This window comes from Propithecus coquereli, unplaced genomic scaffold, assembly GCF_000956105.1.
Source record: "Propithecus coquereli isolate 6110/MARCELLA unplaced genomic scaffold, Pcoq_1.0 Scaffold7, whole genome shotgun sequence".
In the NCBI taxonomy this organism is placed as follows: Eukaryota; Metazoa; Chordata; class Mammalia; order Primates; family Indriidae; genus Propithecus; species Propithecus coquereli.
The window spans coordinates 8,218,592-8,233,751 of record NW_012153062.1 but is presented as its reverse complement, the minus strand read 5'-3'; the positions used below and the strand labels follow the sequence as shown (position 1 = coordinate 8,233,751).

The 15,160-nt window shown below is 43.5% G+C and overlaps 1 long non-coding RNA gene across 1 annotated transcript in view; it reads left to right on the top strand.

Moving 5' to 3' along the window:
• The window catches only part of LOC105823827, an 18,510-nt gene extending 4,926 nt beyond the window's left edge, over window positions 1-13,584 (top strand). Inside the window, exons 2-3 of the long non-coding RNA XR_001138168.1 lie at window positions 1,423-1,427; window positions 13,458-13,584. This is a non-coding gene — a long non-coding RNA (uncharacterized LOC105823827). The remainder of the gene's footprint in view (window positions 1-1,422; window positions 1,428-13,457) is intronic.
• The last annotated feature ends 1,576 nt before the right edge of the window (window positions 13,585-15,160 follow it).

The window sequence follows — 15,160 nt, the reverse complement described above, 5'->3', positions numbered from 1 at the left end:
TTTGATGCCAACCACCCGCAATCCACCTCCCTAAGCCCCAAGGTGGTTATGGAATGGGCTGGCAGCGTGCTGGCTAGAAATCTACATGCGCCTACCTCTTTGGTGCCTGGAGTAGTCCTTTGGCTGCACAGTAAAACTAATTTTACTTCCTTTTTCCTCCCTCTTCCCTCGTAAGGAAAACTCTTGTTTTCTCCAGATTTTATATAATGCCTAACCCAGTTGCCCCTGCCTAAAATTAAAACACGTCCTTTAACAGTATTCACAGTGTGATTGTAGAAGTTCTGCCTGGAAATAATGTCCTTTAGACTGAGGCTATGAACTATACAAGTTGCTTTCCTGCTATTTCCTTCTGGAACAAGATGAAAATCCCCAATAAAAGCCTGGAGTGACCAAAACTGTCACTACTATGCTGTGTAGAGCGAGGGAGAACAAAAAATTAACTTCAATCCCAATTTTTTATTTTCTGACAACTTTGAACACCTTGGCATTTTTAAGATCCAGGTGGAATTTTATCAGTAATTTAACTTAAGAGTTGTAATTGATACTAAATTTTACGAGTTCATTTCACCTTAACTATCAATCGAATTTATTTTTGTTAACCAAATGAACCACTTCCTTAAGCTTAGTTCAGAAGACTGAATTTCTTTCCAACACACACCATACCATCTCTGTTCATCCCTGCCTTGTTAAGGGGCACCTAAAAACTAAATACTATGACATACTTATGCATATGACAATCATGAGGCAGTACTGCAAATTAATACTTTATTTATTAAACTATGTTTTCAAATATTGGGACTAGAGTTTAGGTTAAATATTTTCTTCTAAGGTGAGAAGGGGTTTTGTTTTCAAAAAATTGGTTAACAAATTATATTCTTACATACAGATATTTTAGTAGCTTATCTAAGATTAAGTACATTTTCAGTGAAATAAGCACCGACTGACTGAGGTTGTTCGGTGGCAAGGAGACTCTTGGAGGAGAAGAGACAGTATTGACGGCATAGGTAATTTTCACCCTGAATGCGGTGTGTGTGTTTTCCAAATTCTCAATCCTTGTCCTGTAGTTGGCAAGATGTCCATCTCTGCGATGCATAGGCATGCATACACGGTCTGTGGTTTTGAAGCAGCAAGGAACTCTGTACTACAAGTGACTTCGATCTAGGATTTAGGAAAACCTGGGAGCCTGGGACGATCCTTGGATGCCTGTAGTTCTATGGTTCAGATCCTCAGCCAACATGAGCCTCAAAGGCAAACTTTGAGCTTCGAGCTTCGCAGTTGTCTCCCACTCCAGTGTGGACGTCAGTGTTCCCGGCAGAGGCTTGTGGGTTAGACAGGACCCCCAGGCACAGCACGAGAGCACAGAGTGTGAAATGGTCCCAACTGTAGTAGTGACAGCTTCATCCTCCTGGACAAGGGAAGGAGCAAATGTTACACATTTTACCTCTCCCACACAAAACCAGTCGGTGAGGATTTACTTCCTTTCACTTTATGAAAACAAATGACAGAGAAATTCAATACGAAATGGGTATCGAATTTAAAAACATAGAAATCAGGAAACTACAAATCATGTTTCATACACAACACATGCCAGAATTTCCTTGTGGCAAGCAAATTCACTGAAGACCTGCAATGCATCACACAAAATGTGGAAACCACAAATGTGACTTCCCTTTTTTTCAGTCTTAACTGCAATACTTCAGTAAATCTGTTTTCAGGTCAAAGTGTGATCTACTTGTAAGTCTATGCCTGCCCATGTGCAACCCAGCCTGTAAGATTATGTTTCTAAAATTAAGGGGAAATTTAAAAAGAAAATCTTTCCTTGCGTTCTTACCCATTTTTTTTCTGGCCATGAACTGTTTTTCTACTGTCCAGTCAGTTATTCTCAAGCCTCACTGGAGCCAGGAAATTAACACCTATTAGGTCTAAAATGCTAATAGAGATTTTCTTCTTGGGACCTGCCTATAGACCACATTTCCCACTTTGAAACTAGCACCCACACGCTCCTGCTGCAATGAGAGCATCAGGCATTTGGGTAGAGCAAAGTATTCTGTGGAACATGGGGGGTGGGGTGGGCAGGATATACAGAAAAGATGTGGCTTTCCGCCTGTTATCCCAAGGAAAAAAGAAGTTAGTAACAACACATAACAGGAAAGAATACATAACCTACTAACGGGGGGGGGGCGGGGGGGTCTGCTCTCAGTGTTTAGAGAGAAACTTCCCCTCTGATTCTCAATTCCTGACTTTTAGGGAACAGGTCTGCATAGCTCACAAGTTATTTTCTGGAGAGTGCAAAAGCGGAGGGCATTATTCAGATTCTGGTGTCCTGCGACAAACGTCGGTCTTTCGTGGAACAGGAGGTTCTCTTCCTACCCTTGGGAACAAAATAGAATTGGAGTCTCCTAAGCAGGCAGTCACTGCCTTGAAACATTTGGGGCTGGAATCTTGGAGGAGAAACTTCCAAATTTCACCAGGATGGCTTGGTAGAACTGAAAGTGGTTGCATCTGAGAAAAAGGGCTCTTCGCACCGAGTGCGCAGAGCGGAGTCGGCGCGTGCGTGGGGTGTGTGGGAGGAGGGGGGATGGTGGTCAGGGCCTGATTGTATCTGCTGCTGTGACCTATACAGGTGGGATTAGATGACTAAGAACACTTCCTGGGGGTTCTCTGGTGGGTCCATGGCCATCTGGAGGTCCCTTTCCCTAGGCTTTGGAATTTCAAGTAAAGCTGGGAACTCTGCTCGCCCTCCCAAAGTCTCCCTTTTCTGTCGGAAGAGAGAAATCTCTGGCTGGAAGAAGCCAACCTTTATTTTAAACTATGTGAACAACTCCCCTCTCCTTTGAAAGGCCTGAAGAGAAATTCAGCAGGGTGGCATTTTCCCCCACTGGCAATTTACCCAGGGTGCTGCAGTGGAGATGGCGAAATAGTAGGTAAAATAAGAGAAAGAAAATAGGACGACCCTACAATAGAAGTAGAACAAACAAGTGTTATTCCAGCCTTTCCTTCCCTCCCCTGCCCCTCTCCCTCCCCCAGCAGAGAATAAGTCACCAGAGTACCCTAGAAGACTCTAAGCTTCTGCTCTTAAACGGCTGCTTTTCCAAGGAGGAACAAGGTCTGTTTCCTGATGTGGGGGCCTCAGATACTCTGTTACTGCAACTTAATTTTGTCTTTGCTTCTTTTCAAAGATTATTTCGAATGAATTGTTTCTTTTGTTTACTATCCAACAAACGACCTCTCCTAATCTTATGTTTTATCTCCCTAACATATGGAAAAGCTATTTATTCTAGCCAATCACAATAAAGTGAAGAAAACCCCATTTTATGGAAAGGTATATATCACTAGTCTGTTGATCATTAAAGATATGATTACCAGTGAAAACCCTCTGAAGGTGGCACATTTATGCTTCCAGGAACAGATGGGGACACGCATTTTCCTTGCAAATACTTTTGAAATTGCTCTACTGGTAGCAGTATAAAAATGATATACAGATGCCAGGGCCGGCATGGCCAGGATGAGCGCGCCAGATTTACACAGTAAAGCCTTCACACGCGGGCTGTCAGTTTTGATTGATCTCTACTATACCTCAGGAACTTGTTGACTAGGTAGGGAAACAGTGCAAATAATTCACTGCAGCAAGTCAGATAATTCACACAACCAATCGGTCTGCTTCACTTTCTGGCTGTGACATACGAGCCTTTCCTACAAAGATGCATCATTTTCCAGCTTGAGCAATATTCAATGTCAGGGAAGAAAAGGTATTAAAGCCACACAAAAGGAGTCGGACTATCTCATGACGAGAAGTTGTTTTGGTAATGGGGGCCAGATCCCGCTCTACGCTAAGTCCTACCAGAGCGTTCAGGCCCAATTGTCATTATCATATTGATTAAAAAAAAAAGTTCATCATAGTGCAATTTTAGGTTTAACGCCAACAGATCGGGAAAGAGCAAAGAATTATCCCACAAAAGCACAACATTCTTACCGCAGGGACGTTTCCCTGTTCCAGTTCATTGATGGAGTTGATTAAGTTTAAATGAAGCAGACACTGGATAAAAGTAAGGGTATTGACCACTGGGCACCGCGATCCGTGCTTGAAAGGACGTGATACATGCAGAAAAGCAAGATTTGCTAAATGCTCTAATCTTCAATCAAATCTTACATCAATACAGACAAAGTTTGGTAATGAGAGATTCAATGAAGCATGCAGGAGAAAGAATTAATCCTCTTGGTCTAAACTGGCTTCAACTTTGAAGCTTGCTCCAAAGGAAAGACAGTTATCTAAATGCTAAATAAGAAACTTATTGTACTTTTCATGGCATGCTAATCTTTTGTCTATTTCATCTCTATTATGTGTATGCTCATAGATTGCAGTTGTCATGGTGATTATATCTAGCCATGCCTGGGGGAATAGTGGTGAGAAGCCAGGCACGGAGGTGGAAAAGACCCCCACGCAATCCACAGCACAAAAAAAAAAAAAATAGAAGGGGAAAGAGAAGTAGGCGGGCACGGACCCCTCTGGAGTTCTTCCCACCAGGCCAGGGTTCCGCTAGTGTCAGGACTAAGGAGGCTTGGGCTTCCTGCGCTTGGAAAGGCGAGGCGCCCCCAGTGGGGCGAGCAGCACTCGGCAGAGGTGGTGGGGAGGAGGATCGGGCATCCGTCCTACTGCAAACCCATTGCCCCATAAAGGTTCCCAGCTTTCAGTCTGGAGGCTCCTCTCTTCCTGTCCTCTTCCCCCCACGGCGCTCTGGTAGAGGACGGCTGGAGAGGGAACAGACAGGAGGAAGGCTTGAACACTCGTGGACCCGTCCTGCTTGGCCGTGCCCGGAGCGCGGAAGTTGGGTCTTCTGATCCTGACTGCCAGAGGGGGATGAATACCCAGAAAAGCAGCCCACGCAGCCCTGGCGGGAGATGGAAGCTACAGGGTCACCCGGGGCCCTGGCGACCAAAGGTGACCCTGGGCCCTTTATGTGTTTTACAAAAGTTGCCAAATTAAGATGGGATTATAACTGCTCGAGTCCTTGTCAGGGCTGAAAGGTTGGGAGCCTCAAATATGCTCTGGCGGTGTTGATGAAAAGCTTAAAAAGTAATAAAAGGGAGAAAAGAGCGAGGAAAGTAACATGTATAACTCTTATTAAAGAGAAGAGCCACGGAGAGGTTGTGAACTTGAATCACTGTTTGAACTTTAATTTGTTCATTAACAGGATTTGCCCCTCACTGCGAATGTTATTACTTCCCTTTGCCACTCAGCAACAACTCTGGGATAATGAAAGAGTCTGGCAAAAAGTTAAACGTGTGGTAATTAATTCATTTAATTGAAAAGAGGGGGAAGAGAGAAAGAGAGGTCCCCATGCAAAAGTAGAAGGCAGAGAGGTTGGAAGAGGGAGCAAGGCTGAAATCCGCATGGAGGCCCCCTCCAAGGCCCACCAACCACAGGAGGAGGAGGCTTGGTTGCTGATGAGGTCCCTTCAGCAAAATAAATGCCAGCAGCTCCCTGAATACCCTCTTGCCAATGCCACCTGCCCCTGGTCCAAACCCCCTGGCCAGGGTTTCAGCCAGGGGCTAGTTTGGATCATCTGTTAGAGTAGCATGTACCAGAAATCCAAAAACAATATATATTCATAAAATCTTTCATTAAAAAGTGGAGAGATGACTTGTTTTCTCCCCTCCCTTCCTTTGGATCAGGTTTCTTTTGCAGTCTTCTGTTTACTGGCTGGAGTGAAGAAGAGTGTCAGGAGCTGGATATAATCTGCATGTTTGCATCTTAATCAGCTTCATAACATCATGCTTTCATTCTTCCCCACCCCCGCCCAGCAGAGGATTTAAATAAACTCAGGAGATGAGAAATGAAACATACTCCTTGCCCCTGCTCAGAAGCACCAGGACTAGGCCAGCTTGCTTTGCCTCTAACCTCATAGGGCCTACCTTTTCTTTTGTCATTTATCTCCTTTCAGTGTTTATCAACCACTGTGCACAATCCCCTTTCATATGCATCTTCCTTCCCTGGGAAGCAATGCACTATTCAGGCACCCCAGAGGTATCAGCATGCTGGTGCCCTTGCAGCCAAATCAGAGCATAGCAAAGTTCAGGAAATCGGTGGTAGGTCAGTTATCCTTTCCCACTTAATATGTTTAAGGCCTACCACAGTTAGGATTTTCTAACATTTTAAAAACTGGTGCCCATATAATCAGTGTGATTTTCTTCAGAAATACAATTATCTAACATGTTTTCTCCCATAACAAAACTACTGGAGACAGAAAAAAGAGAGAGGCAGGAGAAGAATGTGAGACATTATAAATGAAGTCCTAGTATCCCAAACTATTTCCTAGGTTTGTGTTTTTAATTAAATCACTTCTACAATCCAGGGAGAGGACAGAATTTTCTCATCCAAATTACACTATCACCAAATAAATAAAGTCATCAAAATCATCATTTTGCTGGCAGCATCCTCCCCATGTACCCCAATGCCTCTTGGTATTACAATCCTAACCTCAAACTCCCTATAGTTATAAATGATCTATACTTGTGTCTTCCTGACAGCCAGTGGTAGGCACACACTCGATCTGCATTGACAACAGGAAGGGGGAAGGGGCTTTTAAAAAGGGATTTTTTATAAGTTGAAATAAGTTTTAGCGCTTATTGAACATCAAAGTTTCTTCCCATCTTTTATTATTCCTGGATACTAAGTGAGCTCAATTTCCCAAAGTTGTAAGTCTGCCCTAGTTTTATTCTGGACAACTGACACCAAATATTAGGAATCTACAAATAAAATAAAACAAAAAAAAGTTCCCCCTCACTCCACACTGCTGAGCCCTAAACTATATTTATGAAAGAAACTTTTAAAAGACCACATCAGCCAGGTCTGGTAACACTGCCCGTCCTAAGCTAGACCCTGATCACCTTACATATGAATGGGCAGGCCAGTTTCCTCCTTCCTCAAGTGCGGCCTTCAGAGTGCCTTAAGATTAACTGTCTTAACTCCCCACTAAAGCCTGGATAGCTCTGATTGCCTGTAACAGCCCCAGCCCTTTAAATTGGCTTCCAAGCCTCCTCTCCACCCTCCCCATAGGCACTAATTAGCCTTTCCTGGTTTGTTTTCTACTACTTGCTTACACCTTGAGGCGGACTAGCTCACTCTTTGTCCCCATCACATCTTTATTTAACTGAAGGTGCCAGGTACCATGTCAAGCATTACAAACACTATCTTGTTTGATTCTTCAATTTAAGAAATGGGTATAATTATACCCATTTTAAGGCTACAGAAACACGGCTAAAGAAGTTATTAGTCCAACTAAGATTTCATGGCAGAGCTAGGATTCTGATGCTTATCTGCGTGGCTCAAAAGCTGTTACACTTTCCACTCTGGGATACTCCCACCCCTGCTGTACTGTGTGCTGCCGGTTCTGATCCCTCCTTCCCCTTGCTATCTGGGATGCCTTCTCGATCCCACTCTCCATATCTAAATCCTACCTCACCTGGAAATCGGAGAGAAATTCTCACCTCTGTCTTGAAACCTCTGACCATCCTCCTAGTCCTTGGCAAGCTTGTGAACTCACTATCTGCAGCACTCACTTGGCGCTCCCATTTTCTGCCCTGTATTGCCAGTTTTCTTTTTATTCAGTCCCTTCCAACCAAACTGTAAGCTCCTTGAAGATGGGAATTTGCCTTATATTTCTTTATATTCCTCCCTCACTCTCCAGAGCCTAATATTGTAACTCCCATTTGTTAAGCACTCACCTCATGCACAATAACCCTTAGAAGTGGCTCCTGTTGTTGCCATTTTGCAGATAAAGAAGCCCAGACTCAGAGAGATTAAGAAATTTGCTCAAGTCACTCAACTAGTAAGTAGCAGATCTGACACTCAATACACACTGCTGGAATTGAATGCCTCTCTTCCTCAGCAGCTACATTGTACTGGCTCAAATACATGTGCCTCACACAGTGGGAATTTATGAAGTGTCACTGTATAGAGGATACTCAACAAACCTCCAGAAAACACCCCTTTAACCATGACTTCAGACAAGGAGCGTTGTTTTTACTCTTCATTAGGTTCAATCCTGAAACTCAACAAAAGACAGGGTGAGCATATAACCACCTTAGAACACCCACATTCCACTACCCCTCCTCTCTAAGAACCATGCCCCGTGTTGGTGGGAGCCAATGAAGCTGTCTGCATCTGTACAGGTGTTTCTGTGAGGTAGAGGCAAATTGCCCTTCCTCCTGCATCCTTTTTTTATACACAGAGGAAAGTAGGAGAAAATAAAAGTGTTAATTTTTTTAAATGGCCTACAGGGTGTGGGGTCCTGAGTGTCTGCAGCAGAAATGAGTTGCTACTGTGGAAAGAATGACAATGGTTAAAAAAAAAAAAAATGTTCATAGCTGACCAGTTAAGCCAATACGTGGAACACAAGCCAGCTTCTTGTCTTCTCTAAGACATGAGCATGGCAGTGGGGATTAATGAAATGTCTAAGAAAAGAAGAACATTGAGAGTACAAGAATCAAGGCCTAGAAATCTGGTCAGTTTTCACCGCAAGGAGGTTGCCCCTTCAATGCCAATGCTGCAGATTTGGGCTTGGAGAGACACTAGGTTTTTCTACATGCAACAGGTGTTCAGGAAGTGTCAAAAAAAAAAATTCTTGCAATGGCAACAGGGTACTTCCTATGAATCTGAAAATGAAGTAATAATGACTATATTATTCATTTGTCTCTAGTATCCATGCTGAAACCAGGCTATTCTTCCAAGTTCCCATTGGTAGGTTTTCAACTTCATTTATATTTTGGTTAAAATATCTGAACAGCTCAAGGGCTACAACCCTTACCTTCACCTACACAACCAGTGTTGTAGTACACAAAGTCCTGCACATGCCCAGCACGTAATAAACCAAGTCCTTTCACTTACTTCATCTCAGATGAGGCTCAAGCTACCCTGTGAAGTAAACTTAGTGGGTGTTACTATTATATGCATTTTGCCTATGAGGAAAACTATTATAAAATTTTCCTCAAGTAAACAATTGGTACATGGTAAGCCTAGACCTTGCTGCTACTCCAGGACTCTTTCTACCACATGATAGAAACTTTGTACCCCATGATGACACTTCCCATTCTCAGGGCAATTCGCTACCTTTTCTACATTCTGGAGCTACATGTGAATTTTATAAATCTAAAGACAGGAACCTCTCTATCCGAAAGAGATGGGCTTCAAGCTATACCCACCAGACTTCTATTACAACTACTTGGGCCACACTGAGAATTCCCCCTGCCTCACTCCTGAAGCTATAAACACCATACACAAAATTCAATATTTAAAATGACTCTTAAACCTATAGAAGATGGGCAGTAATGATGGTTAGGCTATACATTTCAAAAGAAAGGATAACATCACTATCATTTGTCTTACTATAATTGTCATTATTTATGGAGGGTCTGCTGGGTACCTGATACTCCCTTGTACTCCTAACAAATTTTAAGAGCTGTTTTGTCTACCTAATGGACAAACAATCCAGGGGGTTTCCTCAGAAAAGATCTAGAATTGGGTCTGTCTACCTTGTTCATTGACCTTTTAGTTAGTTGTGCAACCCTGGTATGCAGGGCCCAGCAGGTTTCCTTCCCCAATTTTGGGCAATAATCAAGCTCATCAAAGCAGACAGGACTCAAAGTTCCAGACCTTATAAGTGGCTGAAATAAAGACATTATTTTTGTCTCAGCTCAAACTTGGTTAATCTCCATATCCAATCTAACTCTGGAGCTAAAGAGGGGAATGTACTTGTTGCTTTGGGACTGCTGCCCTATTTCTTTGTCTGCTGGCTGACCTTCCTTATGTAAGAGCATCAGCATTTACAACATTCAGTTTAAGGAGGAAAGCTCTTTCATCTTTGTCCATTGGCCTTGATCTTCCCTGATCATTATGGTCTGGATTCCTGCTAATCACTAATGATCCTATGGCCCTCTATATAATACTAAAGGTATTAGACCTGAACTCTTAGAAAAATTCCTACTCGGCTAATTACATTCTTTCTGCTTTTCTTGGTTCTCCATATAGTCTCAGCTGGAGTTGAATTTGAATTATTTCCTCAAATTTTAAATTGTTTGCTGGTGGTTTCTGGAAAGCAATTGTGAATCCTTCCCTCAAATGAATTCAATTAATTGTAATTCAAAAGCCCCAAGATCTACCTCTCTCCCTCCCCCAGTTTTCTTTTTCTTGGATGTCTTGGTACTCTCTCTCCCATATTCTGGTCTTGAATATTATAAGAGTTTAAGTTCACTGGGTTAGGAGTTTCATGATTCTGTATTTTGTATGGTAAGTAGCATGTTACTAACTTACAACAGTACACAGTGGTTCTACTACATGTATATTTTGGGTCTATATTTATAATCAACTACTAAAAATGACAAGTATTTTATTTAGTTCACAAGTTAGATTTTACCCATAGGCTAAGGGATGGCTGAGCTTTTTCTAATAGTGAAATCCCATACTCACTGAATAGAATACATGTTAAGTTGGATTTCTTAACTATGATTCTTTCATATTTCAAGGAATGTGGAGCACCAATTCTGTGGAATTATATGGGGCAATCCTAATTTTAACTATGATGCCTTGAATTTCCCAATTCAATTCCATATTCTAGAATTTAACAGCTTTTTAAATCATACCAGAATTGTGTACTCTCATAAAAAAATCAAGCAACCAAATTCTTGGCAATATAACCTTTTGAAGTAATGTATGTTTATAGTGCATATGAATGTATGACACATGTATGTGACAGTTAAATTAGTAATTTGTTGACAATCAAAGAGATTGTGTAATTCCAAATGAGTACTTTCCTTAAAACTGTCCCTTGGTAGCTAGTCTTATTCCAATGGTGTTGCCATTGCTCAAACTATGTTGGTGCAATGACTTTAGGACTAGTTTAAAGGTCACTCAAGAAAGCCATATGTCTTTCAGCTTATTTTGACCCCACATTATATTACTCTGACTTGATCACCCAACTTATTCTTCAGGGCACTGAAAGACTCTAAAGGAAGATGACTCTCCACCTCCAAGGCTTTTAAACAAGATGTACTGTGGGTTCTGAAAGCATTGCCCAGTGAAGAGCTTCAAAAATGGTTCGAGCGATGGCAGCAATGCAAGAACTAATGTAATAAGGGACAGCCTTCCAAGATGACTAGATAGATGAGGACACACTAAAATGCATGTGCAAGTTCTGGTATAGTTGTTGAAACACAAACATTAGTTTATAGTCATATCTCGGTTATATAGTTTAAGCCCTACAGTGCAATATTAGGGTTAGGGATAAAGTTATTCCTAACACAATGGCTTCTATTATTCCACTTCACAAAATTTTACATCCTTTGGGTGCATCTTGCAGATCTCATATAAAATGTTTTGGTATTTAAGGATCTAGGTATTGTTCTGAATGATTTTAAGCATTATCTAAGAAAATTAAAACTATAGATAATTGGAACAAATATATTGGGTATGTTTTTCTATTTTTACTAAACCAATTAATTTCAGCCAGTGTATGCATGACTACTTGGGATGTGTTTTGTTTACTTAATTGTAGGCAATTCTTCAGGTTGGGGGAAAAAAGGTACTGTATGTGGTTTTGATTTTAATTAAAAATACAGTGCTTTCACTTACATGACCAGCCAGTCCAGCATACCATATAAGGAGCAAGACCTTTTTAGGAAAACTTTGCATTCCAGAATAATTCAAAGACTATCATAAGCCCCTTCAATCATGTAAGTCCTTCCAACTCTGTTTAAAGTCTTTCAAGGAAAGAAAAAAAGACAAAAACCCATGTTCTGTGAAAAGGGCACAAACTGGAGAAAACTTTCCGATTCCTAATTTATTTTCTTCCCTTGACTTACTACTTGAAGGTAGTCAATACAGATTTCCATTTGTACGAATGAAAGGCCACAGTTGTAAACTTTTATAATAATGTTCCTTGGAGTTAGGAGAAAATATACATATTTTAGTTACATTTCAAAAATTATTTATTAAATGCTATAGGGATCATATTCAATGGCAAAGTAAAGTGGGGGACCTATAACAATGAATAAATATTTACTGGATGGATGGAAGAAAAGAAAACTGTATCTTGGGTCATCAACACTATGGGAGTTTAGCCTCCCAAAGGATTCTGGCCAATGTAAATACAGCTTTTGGCTATCATATAACGTTAAGCCTAAAGCATTTGTTTAGATTTGGATTTGATTTTTCCAATTATTCCAGTTTTAGAAAATGGTCTCATAAATAGAGCTCTCTCACTGACTTATTTGGGCTTTTTGGTAGGTTCCTCAGTTTATGATAGAATAGAATTAAGACAAAATCCTCTTCCTTCCTATGGGGCCTGAGTGCATTGATAGATACTTACAAAATGGTAAATGCTACTACCTCTTTCAGCATTTGAAAGATGTTAACCAAACAAAATATTTTTAGTATGCGAATTAAAATGCCTCTTACTGATGGCCTCAGATGTTTCCCTGTAAGATACCGTGTCAAGAATTGGTTTATATATTATCCGTCCTTCCAGAATGCACTGACATCACACTTCATAATAGCTTGGTATGATGATTGTTGTCAAAATCGCCTGCATGGAAACATCCCTGCCCTAGATTGACATAATGTATTACAGTGTCAGAAGACTGAAAAACTAAGAATGCCGTGCGAAGGCCGGCTTCGAGCACTGGGGACAGAGGGGTTCGCTATGCGGGAGCTGAAGGGCCTCAATCCTCCTCCTGTTTTAATTTAAGAAGAGAATGAAAGTTGCCTGGAGGTCTCGTGGGCCGGACTGGAGGCGGCCAGATAGGTAAGGACAGCGACAGGAGTAGGAAAGTATTTTTTTCAAATTCGAATCCCATCCAGCGACAGGCCTTTGGTTCCCCCTTCTCCGTGACCACCACACAGTGGCACACACATTTCTGCTGGAAGCTGAAATCGAGACGAGGGGTCGGAGGGATGGGCTGAGGCCCAGACCCGGCTGAGGGGTGGGCCAGGGTCCAGCCACCTCGGCCTGGCCTTGGCGAAGCGCTCCAGGCTCAGGAGCTGTTGCCCTCGCCGCGTTCCACAGCGCGTGACCCAGTGCCCTCGCGACCCCGAGCCGGGCAGCCCCGGCACCGCCTCGTGGCGCCGACCCACGGGGCCGCTCTCTCCTGGGGGCTGCGGTGGGCACAGCTCCCTCCGAGGCTGGGTCTCTCCACGAACCCCCTCCCCGATCGCAGCGTGAGAAACAGAGATACCCGAGCCGCGGGCCCCAAGTGCACACAAAGCCCCCAGCGGGGCCACGCCGCCTCCACACCTCGCTGCCCCCAGCTCCTGGAGCGCAGAGATCAGCGCCCCGGGTCACCGCGTCCGCCCCGCGGAGAAGCACGGCAAGGGGACGCCTGGAGCAGGAGGCGAGACCCCGCGCACGCGAGCACCCCCGCCCCCAAGCAGGGCCCTCTGCCCGAGGGAGACTCTCACCTCACAGAAACGGGCGATGCCGCCTGCAGGGGGAGGAGAGCGGGTGGAGGATACTCACGCTGGGCCCGGCCGCGCGGAGACTTCGCTGGGAGGACGCGCGGGCTCGCGCCGGGGAGTGGAGCCCCAGCCCGCAGCGCCCGCGCCTCCCGGGAAGGGAGGCCTCTACCGTCTGGCCGCGGACCTGCAGCCGCGGCGAGCGAGCCGCCCCGCCCCCCGGCCTCCGCTCCCCTGCCCCCTCCGGCCCCTCCTCTCGGCCCGCCGGGTGCGATCCGCTCTCTCCCGGAGATAAACGCGAAGCGACGTGGAAACTCTTCCACCAAAATGAGCTGTGATATCCTTTTGATGGCTATAATTTATTCCAAATCGTCCCTGGACTGAAACGATCAATTAGCAGCCCGAAACGCACTGTGAAGTAAATTGTCACACTCTCTATTACAGGATGGTTATCATATATTTATAAGGTGTGTTTTCTGCAATCAGAACCAACAAGGTGTTGAGCGATCAGTCATAAACGCACTTCTTCAAAAAGAGGGAGAATAGTTCAGCATCGTGTAGTGGGGAAAGCATCCTCCTGACAGTTATCCCCCCACCAGTGACGCATCGTCTTGGCAACCGGGAAGTGTGCGGTGAAGGCCGGAGCTCTGAGCGGATTCTCTTGGCCACGCGTGACCCTGTGAGCAGTGTCCCTGTGAGCCACGGAGACACTCGCAGCCCCAGAGAAGAGGTTTCCTTATTGTGTAAATACAGATCAGGCATCAGGATCACTCAGTGCTTCTATCTTCCTTCCCATTTAGGAGAGTAGTATCCTACTCTAAACTTCTAAGCTTCCAACAGAATGTCTGCAATCTACACTTAATCTTGTCTCTTTTTTTCTTCCTCAGGTCTCAAGGTGGTGACCTCCTGTCTCACCATTTAAGTGATAATATTGTGTAGATATTATATCAGGGTGACATGAAGTTCACCCACAGGGAGAACTCTGCATTCTGAATTGGAATCTCCACCAGAACTCTTCCATCATTCATAAATGACACAAACTTGTAAGAAAGTCATAAGAAATGCTGATTCAGTCTGGTAGGCTGTCTTGACTGGACCAAGCCATGGAGACAGTGTTAGTTTTCTTATAGTCATCCTCTATGGTTTAGGAGTGTGCATCTAGAACTCCTGAACTTTTCCTCTAACAAACTTTCTTCAGATAGTCATCCACAAACCACCTATCAATCATTTTTTAGAGGAGTTCTGGTTTGCATCCCGTTAATATTTCTTTTGCCTCAAAAACACAGCTCTAAAGCCTCACCTAATGAATACCGAGTGTGAGAAAAATTTAGCAGCTACAAGTATGCTTATCTGGTAATAAAGTAACATTGGTGCAGAGAGAATCACAAGCTGTGAAGGTAAGATTCAGAATTTATACTACATTCTTCTTGGGTTAACTGTCCCATAACTTATGCATGGCAGGGTTTGTCTGTAATGCCAACTCTCGCAGAATGGGCAAAAAGGAAATCTGATTGGGCATTTGAGTTGTAGGGGCAGGTGTTGCCATTGGGCTGCCCCCAGCATAAATGGGGTACCACATTCCTCTCTCAGAGAGCAATAGGGCTAGGGACCCTTGCTTCATTTGAGGACTGGCATAGCAAAGAGCCAGGCCTGGCACCTCTACCTTGTACTTTCCAATGTTATTGATTTAATTTTGCATTTAATAGCTAATACTCA